Raw genomic sequence first — 20,617 nt, forward strand, 5'->3', positions numbered from 1 at the left:
AAGAGAATTAACCAAGAGAGTGGAAAAAGAAGAGAATAAGAATAAAGACTAGATGAGAATTTAGTTTAGAAGTAAGAAGAAGATGATAAAGAAGACAAAGTAAAAAAAATGAAGGGATGACCTAGAGAAAATTGGGTAGCCTCCCGACGTAACCTCTCCTAAGAGGTATTACTGGAGAAAAGGAAAAACATCAAGCTTAAAGCCTTGGTACCCGAAGGGTTTGGAAAGTGGAGTTACATGATTAAACCTATAACTATTCACTAAACCAAAGAGCCCCCTAAATGTGATTAAGGGAGAGAAGAAAGTAAGAGAAAAAGAGGGAAAGAGAGAGATGAAGGCCTCTCATGACCCAAGCACTGTGTGACTCGGTGGTTAGGGTAGTGGGAGGTTAGAATTCTAAAGAAAGCTAACTCAGGATGACCCCAACTCGAGTGACCGAGTGTAAGATAATAGTGTCTCTTATGACCCAACTTCACTGTACAAGTTGATGGTTAAAGTAGCAATCCGAGAGCTACCCTAGAGCACTATCTCAAGATGACCTCGAATCTAGTGCTTGAGAGTGAAAGAAGCAAAGAGAAAAGAGAAAAATGAAGATAATTATGAAATAAAAAGCAAAGTAAAGTAATGAGGAGTTTAAACCATGGTTTAAAGAGGAAAGAGAGTGGAAGAAGGGTGAATGGGGTTGTCAAGGGGTGATGTACCTACTTGAGGTATGGGTCTAGGCTCACAAGGGGGTGGGGGGGATAGAGTGTATAGGACAAGAGAGGGCGAATAGGATGTATAGGGTGGATAGGGGTTATAGGGCAAATAGGGATTACAAGGCGGATAGGTCAAGTAGTGTGGATAGGGTGAGTAGGGTGGATAGGACGGATATGACAAGTAGGGCAGATGGGGCTTATAAGGGTATAGAGTAAGTAGGGTAGATGGGGCATTTAGGGTTATGGAGTGAGTAGGGCGGGTGGGGCGTGTAGGGGTATGGAGTGAGTAGGGCAAATAGGGCATATAGGGGAGACGAGTGGATTACGGGTGAGAGGAGTGGATGAGAGGATAAAGGGTGAGAGGGGCGGATGAGAGGTGCAAGATGAGAGGGGCAGATGAGAGGGGCAGATGAAAGGTGTAAGATGAGAGGGGCGGATGAGAGGTGAAAGATAAGAGGGGCGGATGAAAGGTGCAAGATTAGAGGGGTGGATGAGAAACAAACAAGAGAGTGGAAAGTAGAGAGAGTTGAGCAGACCCACCTAAGGCACGTGTCTGTCACTTGACGAGAGAGGTAGAGAGTGAGATGAGAGAAAAGAAGAGGAGGGAAGCCGAGCCTGCCCTAGGTGCAGGTCGTGGCTGTAGAAGAGAGAGAGAGAGAGAGAGAGAGAGAGAGAGAGAGGAAAGAAAGAGAAAAGAGAGAGAAAAAGAAGGAATAAATAGAAAAAGAGAAAGAAGATAGAGAAGAGAGAAAGAAGAGAGAGAAGAAAGAAGAGAGAGAAAGAAGAGAGAAGAAAGAGGAGAGAGGAGAGAGAGTGGATCTAGAATGGGCTTGAACTTAGGTGAATCTCCATCGGTCTCTCTACATGCACATGAGAGAGAGAGGTCTTGGTCTTTATGCGTCTAGGTTAAGGTTTAAAGTCTAGGTGGATGGCTTAGGTGACTAGAGTTGAGGTATGGTGTATAAGGACTAGGTTGTATAGGATGAGCTAAGGCATAAGCAGGCTAAGGTGTATAGAATAGGCTAGAGTATATAATGTAATATAGTGTATCGTGTAGGTAAATCAAGGTGGGGTAGGATTGGAAGCTAGGAGTTCTATGGTGTATGGAAGCCAGGAGTTCTAGAGAGTATGGGATTGGGAGTTGAGAATCCTAAAGGAGTTGGAACTTTAGGGCTCTAGGAAGTGTAGGGTTCTAGGGGTATTTTCTCTCTTTAGGAAATGTTTCTCTCACCTCCCATTTTGGATCTTGAACTTGAAAGCAAAGCCAAAGAATAAACAAGAACTTCAAGAATTCAAGAATTTACTCCAAATGTTCAAGAGAGTCTCAAAGAGTGTTATCACAAATGACTTGAGTTCTTTATATCGAGTAACTACAAAACAAAGGTAAAATTCTCAAAAACTACTAAAATTGCCAAAAAATACACATTTTATGAATTAAAATATTAATCCTATTATTGGACCAAATGACCAAAATACCCCAAGCACTTTTCAACAAATGACAAAACCATCCATCCATGAGGGGCTTCTTGCTATTGCTAGGCCTCGGGAGCTTTTTCAGACACTTATAGTGGTAATTCAGGTGATCAATCATCGTAGAATCGATGTTTGAACTATTGCGCATGTATTGATACCATTTGATCGATTTGCAATAGATTTTTTAAGAATGACCCAAAATTTGGCCAAGTTCCATAAACTTCTAATTTTTCAACCACAAATCCGGCACGATCTATGACATTTCAAGCCTTCATTTTGATCACAAATTGAAGAGGATACCATCATGATCATTTTACAATAAATTTTTTCCATTTTGGTCTCCATTTGAGCACATTTCAATTTTGGGAAGTCGTCGAAAAGTAGGATTCTGACGACTGAAAATGTAAACCATTTTCAACCTTAAAAGTCATGTCATCTAGCTTTCAATCCTACATAAAAATTATATCAACCTATAACTTTTTGAAGCACGATCACAACAGACCCATATTTGCGATGATCTGACATTGGGATCTTGAGCTTTGGCCTCTCAAAGAATTGGATATTCTTATTTATAAAATCTGAATTTTCATGTTTCAAGCTCATATTCTTTCTAGAAATTCTTTCGTTTCTGACCACGTCATGAGGCATGCCATATGTCAAAACGAGCGAGTCGTCACGATCTTGCTCGTTTTCAAATTTGAGCATAATTGGATTCAAAACGAGCAAGTTATGAGCATTTGAATGAGTAAACAAAGCTTTCATAAATGGAAAGTGGTTCACCGAGATTGCACCGGCAATAGTCTAAAACCCACTCTTTTATGGTAAGTTCTGCCCAGAATGGTTCTTGAGTGTCCGATTGAGCCAAAATTTGGTATTTGAGGGTTTTCTAATGTTATAGATCCAATGGCAGTGGTATAATACTGTTTTGGGACTTAGAAAATAGCGCTATAGTTATAGGTTACATTTTCAGCATGAAAGCAATTGGATTTGAAAACCAAGTTTCATCCTGATCATATTAAAACTTATTAGAACGCGACGAAATTTTGTGGGTGTACTTAGGGTATCCAAACCTACGTTCTCAATTATTTTGAGGCCATTATGATAATTATTTGGAGGTCACCCACTTTTAGGCTTATTGCTATAGTATTCTTGTGGTCAGACGGTGTCTTGGGTACCAACGGGACCAAGTTACTACCGACTCTCTCCTTATTCGCCTCGAGGATACAAGTATGTCAAAAATGATGCATAACAATTTTTCTTGCCGAATGCTACTCTTCGAGAGAAGCGAGAAGTGTAACATTCGAAACAAAAGTGTAACATTCAAAACAAAACATCGCAAAAGCTCATCTTTCGAATCCTTACTAAGGCGCTTTTATTATCTCTCAATAATCTTTTTCTTCTTGATCAATGGCATCAACAAGATCCTTAAGGGGGAGACCATGCCAAGGTTCGTCCCTGAGGGATGACCGAAGTGAATTATAACGATTGGGGGCCTCTTAAGGGTTTGATAACCCAATACTACTAAAATCTATTTTCTATTTTGTGGAAGAGCTTACTTTCCCAATTCAACAATACTTCCTAATGAGCCAAGTGGTGGGTGCCTTTGGGGCTTGGTCCCAATCTAGTGTTATTTTTGGTTCAAACATCTGGGGGCCTTGCTTTATGGCTTCCTTTCCAATATTATCAGAATCTAGATGTGTCTGGCAGTCGAGGGCCTAGCTTGGAGACTTCTTTCCCAATCCATCAAATTTTTCTTTGAAGGGCTAGTGGTGGGGGCTTTACTTAAGGGCTTCCTTCGCCTTTTACATTGAACCCTTGGGTTTTTCTTTTGAAAGTTTAGCGACGGGGGGCCTTTTAGGGGCTTCCCTCCCTTTTTACATTGAACCTTTGGTATGTCTATGTTGCTTTTAGATAGACAACCGAGGAAGGCCCTTAATGGGGCGTATGAACTGTTTCACCAGGATATGGACTGATGACACATGGGGTATCTCTTTGTGGTCTTACACCCAATATACCGGGCTCAGTCAGGGGCTTTTTGGTGGTCGTCCTGAACGTCTAAACCTATTGGCAATGGGAGCCTTAATAAGACAGTCTCTTTGAGGGGCTTATACCCAATATACCGAGCTTAGTTAATTTTTGGTGGCCGTCTTGAAAGTATAAACCTATTGGCAATGGAAGCCTTAGTAAGACAGTTACCACCCTCGAAACCAGGGCATTGATCCGGGCTAGGCAATCAATTGGCCTTACAGGAACTTCTATCTCAAACTATCAACGTGCTCTTTCTATTTTTGGTTAACGTCTTGGATTGGAGAGTCTCTTCAACAAATAACTATCCTGACTTGCCATCTTGATGATTCTTCTGATCTTCAGGAGCCCTTTAACAAGGCTGACCTAAGTTGCTGGATTTTTCTTAAGCTCTTTTTAGTTTTCATGGTAAAGTACCCATGAGGGGTATTGATTCTTAAACCACCAAACTTTTATTGTAATTGGTTAGAGCCGCCTTGGTTGAATGCTGGATCAACCTGTTTATTTAGTCCAAGCACCCTTTCGGGTTTTCATTAAAACTAGATAGAAGTGGCACCGCATAACGGTTTTCACCAACTTATTCTTTTTATTGAGGCTCTTTTACTCGTGACTTCGAAGTCACGTCCACCTTTTATTTCCATTTTTACTCATGACGCCCTTTCGGGTTTCCATTATGCCCAATTTTCTATTTTTAGAACACTCTTACTCCTGCTTCTTGGCTGTACTCGTCTTTCATTTTTTACTCATGGTGCCCTTTCGAGTTTTCACCATGCCCAATTTTTGTTATCTTTGGCAATCTTACCCATAGCTTCGTGGCTATGTCCACCTGAAGCTCTCACTTTTAATCATTACGATCCTCATTGGATGCTCATCATGCCCTATTTCTTTTCTTGTTAAGAGATGAATATCTTGCTTGATGATGCGTACGATAAAGGGGTTATAACTGTACGAGGCTCACTGAGGTAATAGATACCAAGAGTTAGGCTTTTATTAGAGAGGCGAACAACATTGGAGATGTTTTTGGGTTTCTGCAAGGGGATGAATGATTCACACTTGCTAGGTATGGCGGTTTTAGGTGGAACAGTAGATAACTGATGCATGAAAAACTCCCTGGGGATAACATGTATTCTCAAGGTAAAGAAATGGTTACCTCCATGGGGGTTGAAAGGCTCCCTTGGGTAATGAAGGTACAACTTGTTCGAGAGACTGGTCATAGTGTAGGATACACCACTGGGGTTAGTGACTCATCGGGGATGATGAGATCGATGGAGTGACATACCATTGAGGTGATGGACCACTGGGGTGATGGACCACTGGGGATGATGACCTGTCACTGAGGATCATAGACCAATGGAGTGAGAGACCATTGGGGTGATGGACTCCTACTGTGATGGTCTGCTGGAAATAATGATCCACTGGGGGTGATGGACCATCAGGGATTCATGTGACTCTTCGAGCATGGTATTGCTCATGGGATCTCATGAAGATTCAAGTAGGTGGGATATGTTTTGGTATAGCTCCATGGGAATAATGGAGTTCTGAGGTGAAGCCCAAGTGAACAGGGGTTTCTAAGACGATTAATGAAAAGGTATGAATGGAATTTCAATGGAATAATAGGTTGAGTTGATGGGGTGATTGGGACTCACATGGTTTTTTTGAATCATTAGGGTTTATAGAGGGAGTCATGCATCAACCCAATAATAGGATGAAGTTTTAAGTGGCGTTTGATGTTATCCTTGCAAAAATTCCCCATGTATCTCCATTGGGGATCATGCACTTTTAGTATGTGTCGCCGCTAGGGATCAGGTACATTAAGGATAGAAACATCCTTAACAATGACGACCTAGGTGAAGTGCATCATTTTTAGAATATCTGAAGCTGATGGGTTTGACAGTAGTTTTAAAAGTGGGTCTTGGATGGGTGGCAAAGATCCATCAAAATTTATTGGACTGAACCTAAGGTCTTATTGGGTTAACAAGTTCATGGTTTGAACCAAAAGGGTTTGAAAAAGGGGCTATTGAGCTCAAGGTTCTGGGCTTCACATAGCTCAAACAGGGTTACCCACTGGGGGGGTGTGTGTAAGTGAAACAAAGGGTATAATTCCTTTTGTCAATTGGGTCAGTATTCTTGTGTGCTGAGCTCATGGTTAAATCATGAGCTCATGTAGGTTGTTTGAGAGCAAGAGATGAGAAAGGGATGTTGAGCAAATGAAAAGAAATGAGAGGGTGTAATGGTCCTTGCCCTTTGGTGCAGGTCTACGTGTTTAAGTTCGTGGTGAGAGAGAGAGACAAGAATAAGATAAGATGAGAGAGTGACGAACCTGCCCTAGGCGTAGACTATGTAGTTGATACTGAGGGAGGGATGAAAGAGACTAAGGGGGAAAAGACAGTGACTGACCCGCCCTAGGTACGGGTCCGTGAGTTTTCAATGAAGGAGAGAGAGTGATGGTGAGAAACTAGAGAAAGAGAAGAGACGGACACATGCCTGGGCACGGGTCCGAGCATTTTTTTATGAGAGAAAGGTGTAGCCCGCCTGCTCCTTAAAAAGAGAGGGTGAGGTGCCTTTTTGCGCATACCATCCTCATCTCTTTTGCGCTTCTAGAGAAAAAAAAGTGAAAGAGACCTCCCCCTTTAGAGTAAAAGAGTAATCTTGTATAAGGATCATTCTTGGAACCATGGCTAATTCCTCTAACCCCCAAGGTAGCTTCCTTCTTCTTTTCAATGTCTTTTTGATGGTTCCTTCTTCTTCCATCTCTTCTTATTTCTCCTTTTGCACGCCACATGCTTGATGTTATTGCTTGGGTGCTTTTTTCTAGTGTAACCTTAACAACTTGATTATATTTTGAGTAGTGGTTTAAAAAAAGGATCAGTGACCCGGATCGGGCATCTCAAAAACCGATCCGGATCGGAGAATCGGCTATCCTGATCGAGAATCGGGCCGAATCGCTCTGATTAAGCCCCAAAAAAATTCAAAAAAACTATTAAAATTCATTATAAATATTGTTATTTAGGAATCCAATAAGAAATGAGGGTACTATAACTTCCATTGCTTATATCAATTTATGAATATTGAGATGTTCTTTATCTGTATGAACTTATATTGACCATTAAATTTACATCACATAAAAGAAATCATAGAATTATCATGGATTAAGTATATAATCATATATGGACTACAATAAAGAGTTGACTAAATCGATGAAAATTTGGCCACTAAAATCTCAAATTGGCGGAAAATCCTAATCTACTAAAAAAATCCAAATTATTACAACCTAACTAACTATGATATTATATACCACCAATATTTTATAATTATTTTATTATATAAATAATAACAAATCCAAAATATTTTATACTATCATCTAATTTAAAATGTATTATTAACAACTGTAAGAAAAATAATACATTATAGGATTTATAATACAAAAATTAATAAATAAAATAAAAAATTTGGTTATCAATGTAGAAATTATCAGAATGCGTACCAATTTTCTTTAATTTTTTAGGTTTCTACAATAATTTAGTGGAAAAGATTGTTAGTAGAAAGAGAGAGATTTTAAATGGCCTCATTGTATGAATCCTATCTTTAAATTAATATTACTAAATTTATGTTAAAGACCATCATGTTATAAAAATAAAAAATATAATTAGACCATTTATTCCTAGGTTGTATTAAGAAATACTTTTTATTTTTTTGACAAGAAATACTTATTGTGTTATCTTTTATTTTTTTTTAGCAAAAAAAATATGATACTTGTTGATTATCGTTTTTTTTTTTTTTGGACAAAAGAAGAAGATGTTGTATTAAATTATTTTTTGTTTGTTGTATTACTTTTTATTTTATTTTACAAGAAAAATAAAAAAATGATGCTGCTAAAGTACATTTTATTTTTTTACAAGAAATACTTGTTATATTACCTTGTATTTTTTTTACAAGAAAAATAAAACAATATTGTATTATATTTTTTATCTTTATCTTGAAAAGCCTTTTATTTTTTATTTTTTCTATTTTTTTACAACAGTATTTTTTGACTTTGTTTATTTTTGTTGTCAAATTTTTTTTTTATGCGTTTTTTTTTATTTTTTTGCAAGAAATACTTGTTATATTACCTTGTATTTTTTTTACAAGGAAAATAAAAATTTTTGTATTATATTTTTTATCTTTATCAAGAAAAGCCTTTTATTTTTTATTTTTTCTATTTTTTTACAACAGTATTTTCTGCTTTTGTTTATTTTTTGACAACAAAAATAAACGACAATGCACGTGGGGTTCGAACTCTAGACGTCCACCGAATTTTCAAGGTTGTCAACCAACACCACCACATCACCTTATGTGATTTATTAGCTTCTATAATAATATATATTCAATTGCCTTGCTTAAATGATTTTTTGTGGGAATTATCCCAAATCGAAGTATGAGTGTCGCTTTGTTCTCTACAAAGTCCTGTGTACTAGATATTCAACTGCGCATGTAGAAAAGCGAGGGGGTAGACATGTGAGGTGAGTTACCACGTGTGGAGTTTTAGGTGTCACGTGTTGCACCAGTGAGGCGGCCACGTGTAAACCCAAAAATTTTCGCTGAGACTCGTGATTCACTTTTGGGAATTGCCCGATTCTCTCTGTACACGGGCGATTACCGATTTTTTTCGTAGAACCGATTTTTTCGTAGAACCGGCTCTGTGAGCTTCATGAATGCCCTTGAGCATCACCACCATGCTCAAGCATCATGTACACGAGAATTGATTTAAGCACTTATGAACACATTGAACCTTCACAATCATTGCTTCGGTGGTCGTGAACCATGCTTTTTAATTATACGGGTGTCTTCTTTGAGCATTTCGGGCACACCTAGATACCGCAAATTATCTTAGCACCATTGCGCATCATGGATATCCTCTTCAACATTGCGAGAGTTTCTAAGCACTGTGAATGCACTTCATCAATCACTTCTAACAAAATATCTCTTGAGAATTCCCCAAAACGTGCTTTCGCAAGCATTTTGAATGTCATTAATGTTCTTGCGAACACTATGACCATCTTAAAGCATATTCTCATGTAACTTTTCTCACATTCTCCTATGCTTTTATGTGTGCCTTAGCATCCGAAGAATATTTTGTAAACTCTTCATGAACCACTTGTATTTCAAATGTATTTTTGCATCAAAACCTGACATTTTCAGCACCTCCATTGCATAGTTATGCATCTCCAGATTCCATAGAGCACTTCTGAGCACTGATATGCATTTTCATGCATCCTCTTATGTAGTTAAGCATAGTCGTTGCCCATAGTGATGCACACTAATGCATATTTTGAGCACTTCCATGCATAGTTATGCATTTTAGAGCATAGTCATGCATTTCCAAGAATTTTTCATGCTATTTATGCATATTTATTTTTTTTAAGCATTCTTGGGTACTTCTTTGGTAGAAAGGGGAGCTCTTCAGGGTCACTTTTCGTGATGGGCATTTGACCCACAGACTTGTGAGTTCTTAAAATCTCCCAGGTGCTTTGGACTAGCCAAACACCTTCCTTGTCAAACCTCTGCATATGGGGGAGATGCTGCCGAAATTTTACATAATTCCTGACGCTTTCTTCTCTTCTTTCTATTGAAAATTCATGTCATTCTGAACTGTCATCTTTCTTAATTGCTCACTTCTTTCTCTTAAATGCTTCTTTTGCAGTTAATACTCTTGCAGTAAACCATTTACCGCGCCTTGGAGAATTGGGCACTAATGCATACATAGGTGCTTCTTTTACAAGGTATATAACTCTTGGTGTTCTTGAGATTACTCAAAAGCTGGAGTGGCCCTTAAGTATCACCTACATTAGTAAAGACGCTCGATTTTGTCGTTATGAAGATGCAAATGGTGAGCATATGATCTAGGGAGATGGTGTACCCATGTACCATGCTCTTCACCGAAATTTTGATTCGAGTGAGAATCTCCCTACTCTAGCAAAGATAATATTGTTGAAGAAGGGTCTTTATTGGTCATCTAGTGGACTCCTCTTTGAAGGGGAGCACTAGTACATGTGGGGATATAGCACATGGACGTTTAACGTTCTCCAGTCGCATGCCAAGGACTTAAAAGCATGTGCCTTAGCTGCAGCATACCAGTGTTCAAGTGGTTATTATGATAGGTGCTCAAACACCATCAGAGCTTTACTAGAAACCTGATGCCACAAGACTAACAGCTGGCACCTTGACCATGACGAAGGAGGAATTACCCTCCTTGACATGTGCTTCAATGGTGGGTTGCCCATGCTGGAGGCCATGTACGAAGAATTTATCCCCAATAATGAAATAATTTTTGGGAATCAACCCATCAACGGTCAACCACCCCCCTCCGAGTCTTCGTGAATTGTTTGAAATTTATCAACTTCTACATTAAGCGACCAAGACCAAATCCAAAACAGTGCATTTTAATGCATGGCGGGAATTCTTTCATGAGAACCATCAAGACAAAGGGGAACCCAATTCCAGTGTTGTCTGGGATGATGATGAACAAGGGGTAGAAGAAGAAGAAGAGACCAAGGACCTTGTGATCCCTCCCAAGATATCTGAAAAAGATCATATATACTTGGCTGCATACCTTACTGTTTCTTGTGCAAATTTGCACTCCCAGGGTTAAGGGGTAATACAATCTTCCTTGGTTGCTTCTTTGTAGCTTGCAGGCTTGCTCAAGGGCATCAGTATCCCCTAGCCCAACTAATCCTCTGTAGCATATACCATGGCTTAAGGACAAACCTTCTTCAAGATAGCAAGGGTGATTCTTTTAAAGGAGAAGTCCTTCCTGGCCGTTTCACAACAGGCTTCCCTGTCCATTATATCTTTGGCTGGCTGTCAACATACTTCCCCAAGAAGGAGTCTGATCCCAATACCCCTGGAGCATATGAGATTAATGTAGAAATTTCGGGGTATACTTGCCATCAAATGCTAAGGATTGCTGAGATGAAGTCCATATTTAGAGGAGCAAGTGAGGCATGTCGATTCTTAGCGGACAACTCTTTCATTTCTCATAAGGGTCCATTTCTTGTAGTAGCCCTACTGACCAGGTCTACACTGATGCTTTTGGTGATGTCTTTGATGGACACATCACTGAGACCAAATAAGCCATTTATCTACTAATTTTTAGGGGATGCATCTTGTCTTATAGGGGTGTTGGAGACAAAAAGCTCGAAGGCTATTTTCCCCACAGGTTTGCACGCCAGCATGGCTTAGATCAAGGATGTTCCTTCTCAGTGTTTTTTTAGAAGAAATATGGGAAGAAAGGGTCTCTACAAGACCATGATGCTCCAGGTGGCAATCGTGAATCCTGGACGGATAAAAACGTGAGGATGGCTTGAGAAACTTGCCTTGCTCTCATTGGCTTGAGCACGTTTGTCATTCCCCATTATGGTCGCATAGGCCATGCTACTGAAGGTTATTGGCAGTGGTGGAATATCACCAACCATTCTTACTAGCAGGCAACCCATTCATGGAAGGTAATCAATAGCACCAAGCATGATACAAGGCACGAGAAGTATTTCGTGCGTCCAATCTTATTCAAGGTTCATGAACTTGATTACCTTTTAAATTGGAAGGGGCTTGGTATACCTCGAGCTCTGGCCATGGACCATTTCGACATCCAATATCTCTCCCTTGAAGGTGAAACTAGGTCTTTATTTGATGATCTTTGTTCAATCTTTAAGTGGACTAAGGGTCGTGCGGTCCCTGATTATGCAGGTCATCCTGTTCAAGACCTCAATGCTTTAATAGGGAGTAGGTCTCATCCTGCTCCAACTGCCAGATCTCGCCATGGTAAAAAGACCAAGAGTGCATGTTCAAAAGATGAAACAACTCCAGAGGAAGGGGTCAAGAAGAAAGGGACAAAGAAGAAGAAGGACACAGAGAGTACTAAACCCAGTTCCATTGTAGAACATAAGGTTCTTAGAAAAAGCACTCGTTTGAGCAAAAAGGCTTTGTCAAGTCCATATGTATCCCCTTCAATCTTGTCTGTTTCAAGTGAAGGAGTTGATTTACCTCTTAGGTCAAAGAAGCGTGCAAAGACGAAGGCTTCAGCTAGCCCAACTCTGTCATCAGCAGTAACAATCCTTGTTCAAGAGACAATTCCTGCAGTTGTCACAACTCAACCAAGTCCATCTGGTCAGACTTCCTTTAGCTTGAGTCGTCGATCAGAGAGCACTCCTCCTTCCATAATATAAATAGAGGCATCCCTTGCTGATAAATGCATTGTGCCTGAAATAGTGCAGTCTTCAACTCTCTCACCATTGAGTCAGGGAGCCTTTCTTTGCACTATTACTGAGGAAGAGAATATTCTTGAAGATGAGACTGAAGCCATTGGTGGAGCTTCAGATGTCGAGGTAACAATTTCAGAAATACTTGCTCCAACTACTTCAGAAGCAAAGCCTCAACCAGATGTTCCTTCTAGTACGACTTTGGAACTTATGGTGGTCCCCACTTCAGAAGTACCAATTTTGACACTTCTAGAGGTAGGGGCTTCATCTAAGCTCGATATTCTTCTCAGTGAGCCCTTAGCTCTTGTTTCACAGGAAACAACTATCATCGTTGAAGTTCCTCCCCTTGTCGTAGCCGGTTCTTCATCTATGCCTTCTTCAGTATCAAACAAGAAGGCTTTGCTGATGGGAAACTTGTTACGGTCAAGTCTCTAGGGGAAAAAGAATTTCTCTCTCTCTGACCTTGCAACTGAGGTAGATGCAGTCAGGGATTGTGCTACTGCCTTGAGGGTCGTCAGTTATGACAAGGAGACTTTTGATCGGTTCGAAGGCCTCTTACAAGACCTTGAACGTTGGGGAGTTGAAGTCTTGCAGTGCGAAGCTGAAGTGCAAGCACTATACGGTAATCGCCTGGCATCCTTAGGGGAGACTCTAGCTCAACATCAGAGCCTCATAAGGAGCCATGATGAGAGGAAGAACCCTCTCCTTTCTTATAAAGCTGGTTTTAAGAAAGAAGACTCAGCTTATTCTGCAGAGATAAAGGGCGCAGAAGAAGAAAGGGAAAGGTTGGATATTTATATCCACCAGTTAAAGACCAAATAAAACCAAAAGAGAATAGAGGCTCGAAGCAAGTCTCAAGAATTGGAGACATTGAGCAACGTAAAGTTATTCAAGCACCCTCCCACCTCAAAAAGTAAATGAAGATGGCCTTAGAGCCCTCAGAAGCATTGAAGACCAAGATTCATGAAGCCCTTGAAAAATTCTAGGGGCTCATGAGTTCTTTAATCTTTTTACTTGTTTTATCTCCTTTTCATTCCTTTTGTGGATTTTTGATAACTGTCACCACAAATTTTGTAACCCTTTTATATAAATGGAATGAATGCTCTCTTCTTTCTTCTTTGCTTTGTTTGCTCCTCATTGCTTCATGGTTTTCTCTCTACTTCATGGTTTGCACCTTTTCTCTATCTAATGTGACCAATCTTTATCTCCTCTAAAAGGTGGTAGGAGATGGATCTGGAGATCTGCTCTGCACGGAAGAGAATTTGGACTCCACTATGTATGACTTGAACGCCCTTTCGAGTTTTCATCCTAGTCCTTAGGTTATATGTCATTTCTGGTTTTCACGAGGACCCCGTATATATATTTTTTTTGTGGCGGTTTTGCTCATGGTTTTTACACCATGTCTGTCATTTTTACATTTTTACTCACGATTCCCTCGCGAGTTTTCATCGTGCCCATTCTTTTATTATCTTGTTTTTTTTCTCTTCTTTGACTCTTTTCCCCATGACGCCCTTTTAGGCTTTCTTCATGTCCGTCTTTTTGAGGAGGCAATTTTTAAGGTCATGATGCCATGACCTAGGGAGGCATGTTTAAGGTCATGTCATCGTGACTGTCAATTTGATGTATTTTAAAGGTCATCCACCAAAACCTAGTGAAAGCAATTTTAGGGTTGTGCCTTCGAGACCAAGTGTGATGCAGTTTAATGTCGTGCTACCAAGATGTGTGTATTATACATCATTTTTGACATACTTACATCCCTGGTGCAAATAAGAGAGAGCCAGGGAAGGCCTGGTCTTGTTGGTATCCATGACACCGCCAGACCAAGAGAACACTATACAACAAGCTCAACACTAGGCAACCTTGGAAAAAGTACTATCATGCCAAAAAGAGACCTTACAACTACAGTCCTAAGCTAGGGACTTAAAAACAATGCCAAACTACCGCCGTTGCATCTGGAATGTCAAAAAAGCCCTAGCAACCAAATTTGGGCTCAATCGGACCTACTAGGAACATTATGGTCCCAAATTTCCTCAAACGTCATACACTATTGCGGTGTGGCCTCACCAAACCAATGCCCAATCATGGACGCCGTGATCTTCACATCTCGGGGTGACCTGCAAACACTTACATGTCGTTCATTTAGAGTCGAAGCAAGCTCAAAATCAGAAACAAACTAGGTCTCGACGACCCGATCATTTTTACATATGGTACGCAGAGTGACATGACCCAGAATTAAAGCTTTTCTAGAGAGAATATTAGTCTAAAACCATGAAAATCAGAGATTTTGAAGAAATAAAATCTTGAACTTCGTGAAGCAATAAACTAGAGATCTATACATCTGATCATCGTAAAAACAAGTCAGATGAGACCGTATCACGAAGGGCTACAAGCTGGTATAACTGTTACACTCAATCTACAGTCAGATAAATTGCAAATTCCAAGGTTGAAGAAAGCAAGATCGCCCAGTCACCAGAATCCCTTTTTTCGACAATCTCCTGAATTCAGAAAGTACTCAAAGCAATAACCAAAACAGACAAAATTTGGTGCAAAACAACTGTGGAAGTCTCCTCTTTAATTTGCAATCAAAATGAAGACACAAAACATCGTGGATCGCGTTGCATTGATGGCCAAAGTTCACGATCTAGCTGGATTTCTACCTCTCGGGAAAAATTCCACCTCAAAATGATCAAAAGACATCAAACTCCTAAAAATCAAATAAACATCAAGGCTCCGATGATCGAACGTCTCAATCACCACCACAAGCATCCAAAAAAGCTTTTAAGATCTGGTAATGGCGACAGCCCCCTCAGCTAGGGATGGTTTTATCATTAGCACAAAAGGTTTTAATGGGCATTTTGATCATTATTCCTAAATTCGGGATTTTATTGTAATTTTTTTTAATTGTTATTGAGCTTAGTTTTGAGCATCCACCCCTATTTGGTGGGTCCTCTATATAAACAAGCTTAGGTAAATTGTTAAAGGGTCGAATCATTCATTAACAAAATAGAGGGATTAAGCTCATTTCTACTTGTCTTTTGCTCCTAACCCTTGGATCCTGGGCCAAAGAGAGAGAGAGATATTTTCAGAGAGAGAAACTACCCCTGGTCCACCCTAGTCACTCGGGGTCGTTCTCTCTCTCTCTCTTCTTTCTTTCTTTCTTTTCTCTCTTCACACGTTGCTTGACCCGCGCGGTAACCTGTGATCGTGGCAAACACGCGATCCTGTCTCTTTCTCCTTGCACCTCTAGCATCAAAATGCAGCAAGCCTGCGACATTGCATAGCATCTCGCTACCCGACATATGCTCGACTCAATACCTTTAAGAGTCAACCCAAGAGTTCCAACAGTCAAACTATTGCTTTAACTTCCTCACTGTACAGTCGAGTTGAGCTGAGAGAGACGCATATGCTCTCTCCCTCAGTCACTCGGGAGGAGTTTTCTTGAGTCGATAGTCAAGAGAGTTCTAACCCTTTGGTTGCCCTGATCGCTTGAGCCCATATTGTTTGCGCGGATAGGGGGATTCTCGTCACGTTTCTCCCCTCTTTCTATTTCTTGCGAGCCAGCCTCTCGTTTGAGTGAACTTTTATAGAGGAATACCGACAAATCAGTATTGCAGTTTCCAGTGCAAGAGAACAAAGCGACATGTTAAAAGCCTGAGGAGAGTTCGTGTCTAAGCCGCGCTGGCAGATAGTTAGGGGGCTTCAAATTGTTCTACGAGTGTGAACTGCCTGGGTGTGTCCCAAACCCCAAAACGATGATGTAAGTGCCTAAAACTCACCCACGTCACAAAATCTCTCTCTTTGTTGGTTCCTATCGGTGCATAGGAGAGCATGCGTGCGCACACTCACAAACATGCCCGCACGGGGACCCCTTGTAGTTGTTTGAGAGAGGAATTTTCCCACCGTACATGCATGGAAAAATCAGGTCCAACCACCTGGTGACTTCACTGGGGACAGCCACCCTATAGTTGGCTCAGACTATTCTCAAGCAAACATCTCTCTTCTTTCTCTCTCTAAAATTGCAATGAAGTCCCATTGCTCCTCTTTCATCCAAGTTGGGGACTTCATCATCTCCATATTTGTGATCTCGCCTACAGAGAGTAGGACAACTAATCCTACTTCTCTCATGTCGTCCTCAAGCAGGCTGGCTGACCCTACCATCCTTGTTCAGATTAGGAAAACTAGGGGAAAGGGTGCTCAAACCCCTTTTCCCTCCTTCTCCGACATCAAAGGGAAATCCATTGATGTCATCTGTATGGGTGGCTCTAAAACCACCGTCTCTCAGAAGCACCCTGTTACTGGCAGGTACCCCGCCAGTCGTAAGCTTAAAAGTGGTCCTCACGCCACTCATCCTCTTCACCCGGTGGGTCCTAACAAGATCACTGTCTCAATGGGTAACCGAAAGGTAACCCCACCTTCGCTTCGCAAAGGCATCACTGGTACTAGCGCATCACCACACACACTTTACTCTGGTGACCCCTACGTCAGTCCGTGTAGTCCTAAAGCTGGTGCGTACACATTTACACACATCGTGGCAAATGGTTTAACCATCACCATGACGAGAGAGAAAGGCAACACCTTACCTCGATCTCCTCACCTTACCTCTGTCTCCTCACCTGTTTCGGGTCCCTTGAGACCCGGACTCATCACAAGTGGCCCTCAGGCCACTAATACACCACATGATAATCTCAGGCTGAAGGCAACCCAAAGGCTGGAACCAAGCGGCACATGACTTTAGAGGCAATCAAAATTCTTCTAAAACAATGCACATGCATGCTGAAGGCCCTAAGGCCACTTTAACTAAGTTGGTGGGTATTTCAAATACTCAGCCTTTCACTTCACGAGGGGTAGGGTCACAAACCGCCCCAAACATTTCGGTGGGCCACGCACACACTTGCAGGTCCAGTGTCTCTACTAGCGAAAAGAGGAAAGGAGCGTCAAGCACCCCCTCACTACCTCCAAGCTACTTAGCACATAGCATCCAAAGAAGTTCCCTCGAGCGCTATCATGTCTACTCCTCCTTCCTTATTTGCACGAGCTATCCCTCAGGGTAGGGCTCTGGGCAAAAAGATATTCTAAAAAATGACTAGTCAGCACCCCCTTTCTCCAAGCGAGCTTATTCCTCCAAAGTCGACCCTAAGATCCCTTCTTTCTGGATGACATACATTGCAGGAAGTTATCAAATATTTCACTCATCTCCATAGGGCATGCCTGTTGAAGGAAATCAAAGTCAGTTCCAACTCTGGGAGAAGGTCTACTGGAATCTGTGAATCCAATAGACAAAGGGCATGGAAGTGTCGCTCCGAAAGCGCAGAATAAAGTCCTCAGCCTCAAGGGACCTACTAAAGTAAAATCGGTTCTATCCATTGCAAGACATGGAAGAACCTGAAATCAACAACACTGACCATTGCTACGTCATCTAAGTATAGGAAGATAGACTCACTCCATCCAATCGCCTTGGGGCCTCCGATTGGAGATACAGCTCCAAGGCCGTCTTGAGCCAATTCAATTTGAACGATGGCCCAAGGCCTCAAGCTTCAAGCCTAGCAGTGATGGAGCCCCAGTGGCTTCTTGAACTCGACTTGAGGGAAGGAAACTCAAAAAAAGGAGCCCTTCAACATATGAGGCGTGCCATATGCTGGTATTTCACCAAGGATGTACAACAGTGCCGGTTGACTAAATACAGTTGCCATCAAGAAGAAGGCTAAAAACGACCCAGAGGCCAGCACCATCTGTAGCCTTGAAATATCCTGGACCACCACTAATCCCCTTTTTGGATCCAACTACTCCCATCCATAAACCACCCGCCTCTTGAAATTCCTAAACACCTTTCCTTCTCTCTCCAAAATTTCTACACCACCACAACTCTCACCCCTTCCTGCCTAGCTTACACCAGCCTTAGTCGCATAGTCTAGTCAGCCTTCATTGCCTGAATCCTCGATTGCTACCGACTCTTCCCTGATGGCTATAGCAAACCCTTCCCTTTCAAACAACTCTCCATCGCCATCCGTGCCTTTAAAATTGATGGAAAACCAAGGAACCACCCTTCCTGAGATTGAAAAATTCAAATATGATGTGATTGGGCACTTGAGCAAACTACCAGATCTCTTGAGTATCTATGATGCCCTCATGTTGTCTAAAGATTTTTGAATGGCCTTGGTACAGGCTCTCTCCAGTCCTGAAATATATGAAATAGAAGTCGAATGGGTTGAGGTAGACCCTGTAATACTCAACACTTGCATGACTATCATGTTCTCAGACGATGACCTACAACTAGGAGAGAAAATCCACAATCGGCCTCTCTTCATGATTGGCGAGCTGCACGCTTGTCAGGTCAACCAAATCACGCTAGACAGAGGATCAACAGTAAACTTATGCGGCGAATGAAAGTCTAGAGTAGCTTGAGCCTACAAGCTTGACAGTTCAAGGATTTAATCAGTCTGGAGAAAAGCCGGCTGGTACCATCCGTCTCAAGCTTAAAATTAGGGATTTTAATGCTTCCACGTTATTCCATGTTATTCATACAGACACCTCTTACAACATCCTACTGGGTCGTCCTTGGCTACATGATCATGGTGTGGTTCCATCCATGCTTCACTAGTGTTTCAAATATAGCCGTGACGGAAGTCTACTGACGAAAGGCCATTTCCCATCGTCGAGTCACACTATGCTGATGCAAAATATTATTTTGCGAACCCAATACGCTCCTAAGAGCCGGCATTGCCTGTAAAAATTAGTGCAAGCCCAAAGTTGAGAGAGACCGCATCAACCTCTCATGAAGTCGTGGAAGACATGACACGATCGCTCAATTATCTCTTTCAAGAGGAGAAGAGATATGGAAAAATAATCCCTTTGACACCTGTCGATGGGAATTTCCCATGACCTTGAAAGACATACTATGCCAAAAAGATGGAGGGAAAGCCTCGTGCTTTATCTCTTCTGGACGAGAATCCCTGCTGGAGGAAACTCATAGAAAGCCTGGTGGAAAGAAAGCTACAAATTCGAGCCCGCTGATGCCTACAGTTACTCATACTCTTGATGGCATGAATGTGTTACATATCCCCATCCCCTTTCTCGAAGCTGAGATGGCACGCATGACTGAAGAAGAGCAAAAAGCTGACCAGAAGGTTTTGCACATTCTAGTCACCCTAAGGGGAAAGAATGACGCTTCTTCCACTCCTCCGGACGATTGTCCCGTAAGGCAGCTCAAGGTATTATAGATACCTAAGGTCCTACACATGGAAGAGGAGGGTGTGAATTGGTTTCGCTCTTTCCCTACATATCAGCAAGGCTACCTCAAAGTCCTACAAATCCCTGAAGTTCTGCCTATCCCAGTCCTTGAAAAAGAAGGAGATGACGCCGGGCTCACAAGCCAAGCTTACCACATGCAAGATTCCCAAAAGACCCTGCATGTTTCAACCTCCATGTTGGAAGCTTGAATTGCTTGCCAGGAAGCAAGATGTGGTCCGTCCTCCCCGATTTGCAACTTCACTGGCACCTTTGATCAACAATATGAGCCTCAAAGATGGGTCTCCATTATAACGCCAATGGAACATGCACAAGATTTGCCCGACCAAGCGGAGGCTATAAGAAAAGGAAAAGGTAAGATGAGGGAAGTTGCCCTCATGAAATCGATTGCCGCTCCTTTACCGAGTTTCATCTCAGAAACTCAAGAAATAGCTGTCTAAATAAACACACGAAGTAATCCTCTTCTGGATGCCAAGGTCATACCCAGATGGAATTTATACAGCCCCGAGGCTCATCAAATCATGAGGAAGATGGATTATGATCCATCTAATGACCAAGGGTTGAATGATGGAAAGGGGATGCTAGCACCCTTCACTGTCATAGAAACTACGACGTCTCAACATAATCAAAGGGAAGGCCTTGGTTACTTGGGGCATCCAAGCCTACCCCTGTGCCTCTTCTTCACCGACTAAATCTCTCATGTGACGGTAACACAAGAGCTGCTACCGTCCCCTCGGGAACTTACCGTTGAGGAAGTCACTTCCTGAGAACCTCAAGTGATGACTGGGGTTAACTGGATTGATTAAGAAACTGAGGGTTAAAAGACCGAAGAAACAAAAAAAGAAACTTCACTTGCAGGGCAGACGATTGAAGTACTTGAGGCTCAAGGGCAGACTGTCGGCTGGTCTCCCCTCGATGAAGAGGAGATAAACGAAACCCCGG

The 20,617-nt window shown here is 41.6% G+C and overlaps 1 long non-coding RNA gene across 1 annotated transcript; it reads left to right on the forward strand.

Moving 5' to 3' along the window:
- The first annotated feature begins 6,454 nt into the window (after positions 1–6,454).
- On the forward strand, positions 6,455–13,547 carry LOC148779851 (uncharacterized). The gene is made up of 2 exons (XR_016044784.1): positions 6,455–6,895; positions 9,877–13,547. It is a non-coding gene; the product is annotated as an uncharacterized LOC148779851 (long non-coding RNA).
- The last annotated feature ends 7,070 nt before the right edge of the window (positions 13,548–20,617 follow it).

This window comes from Amborella trichopoda, chromosome 11 (assembly GCF_054954075.1).
Source record: "Amborella trichopoda isolate Santa Cruz 75 chromosome 11, AtrichopodaSantaCruz75HAP2 v2.0, whole genome shotgun sequence".
Classification (NCBI taxonomy): domain Eukaryota; kingdom Viridiplantae; phylum Streptophyta; class Magnoliopsida; order Amborellales; family Amborellaceae; genus Amborella; species Amborella trichopoda.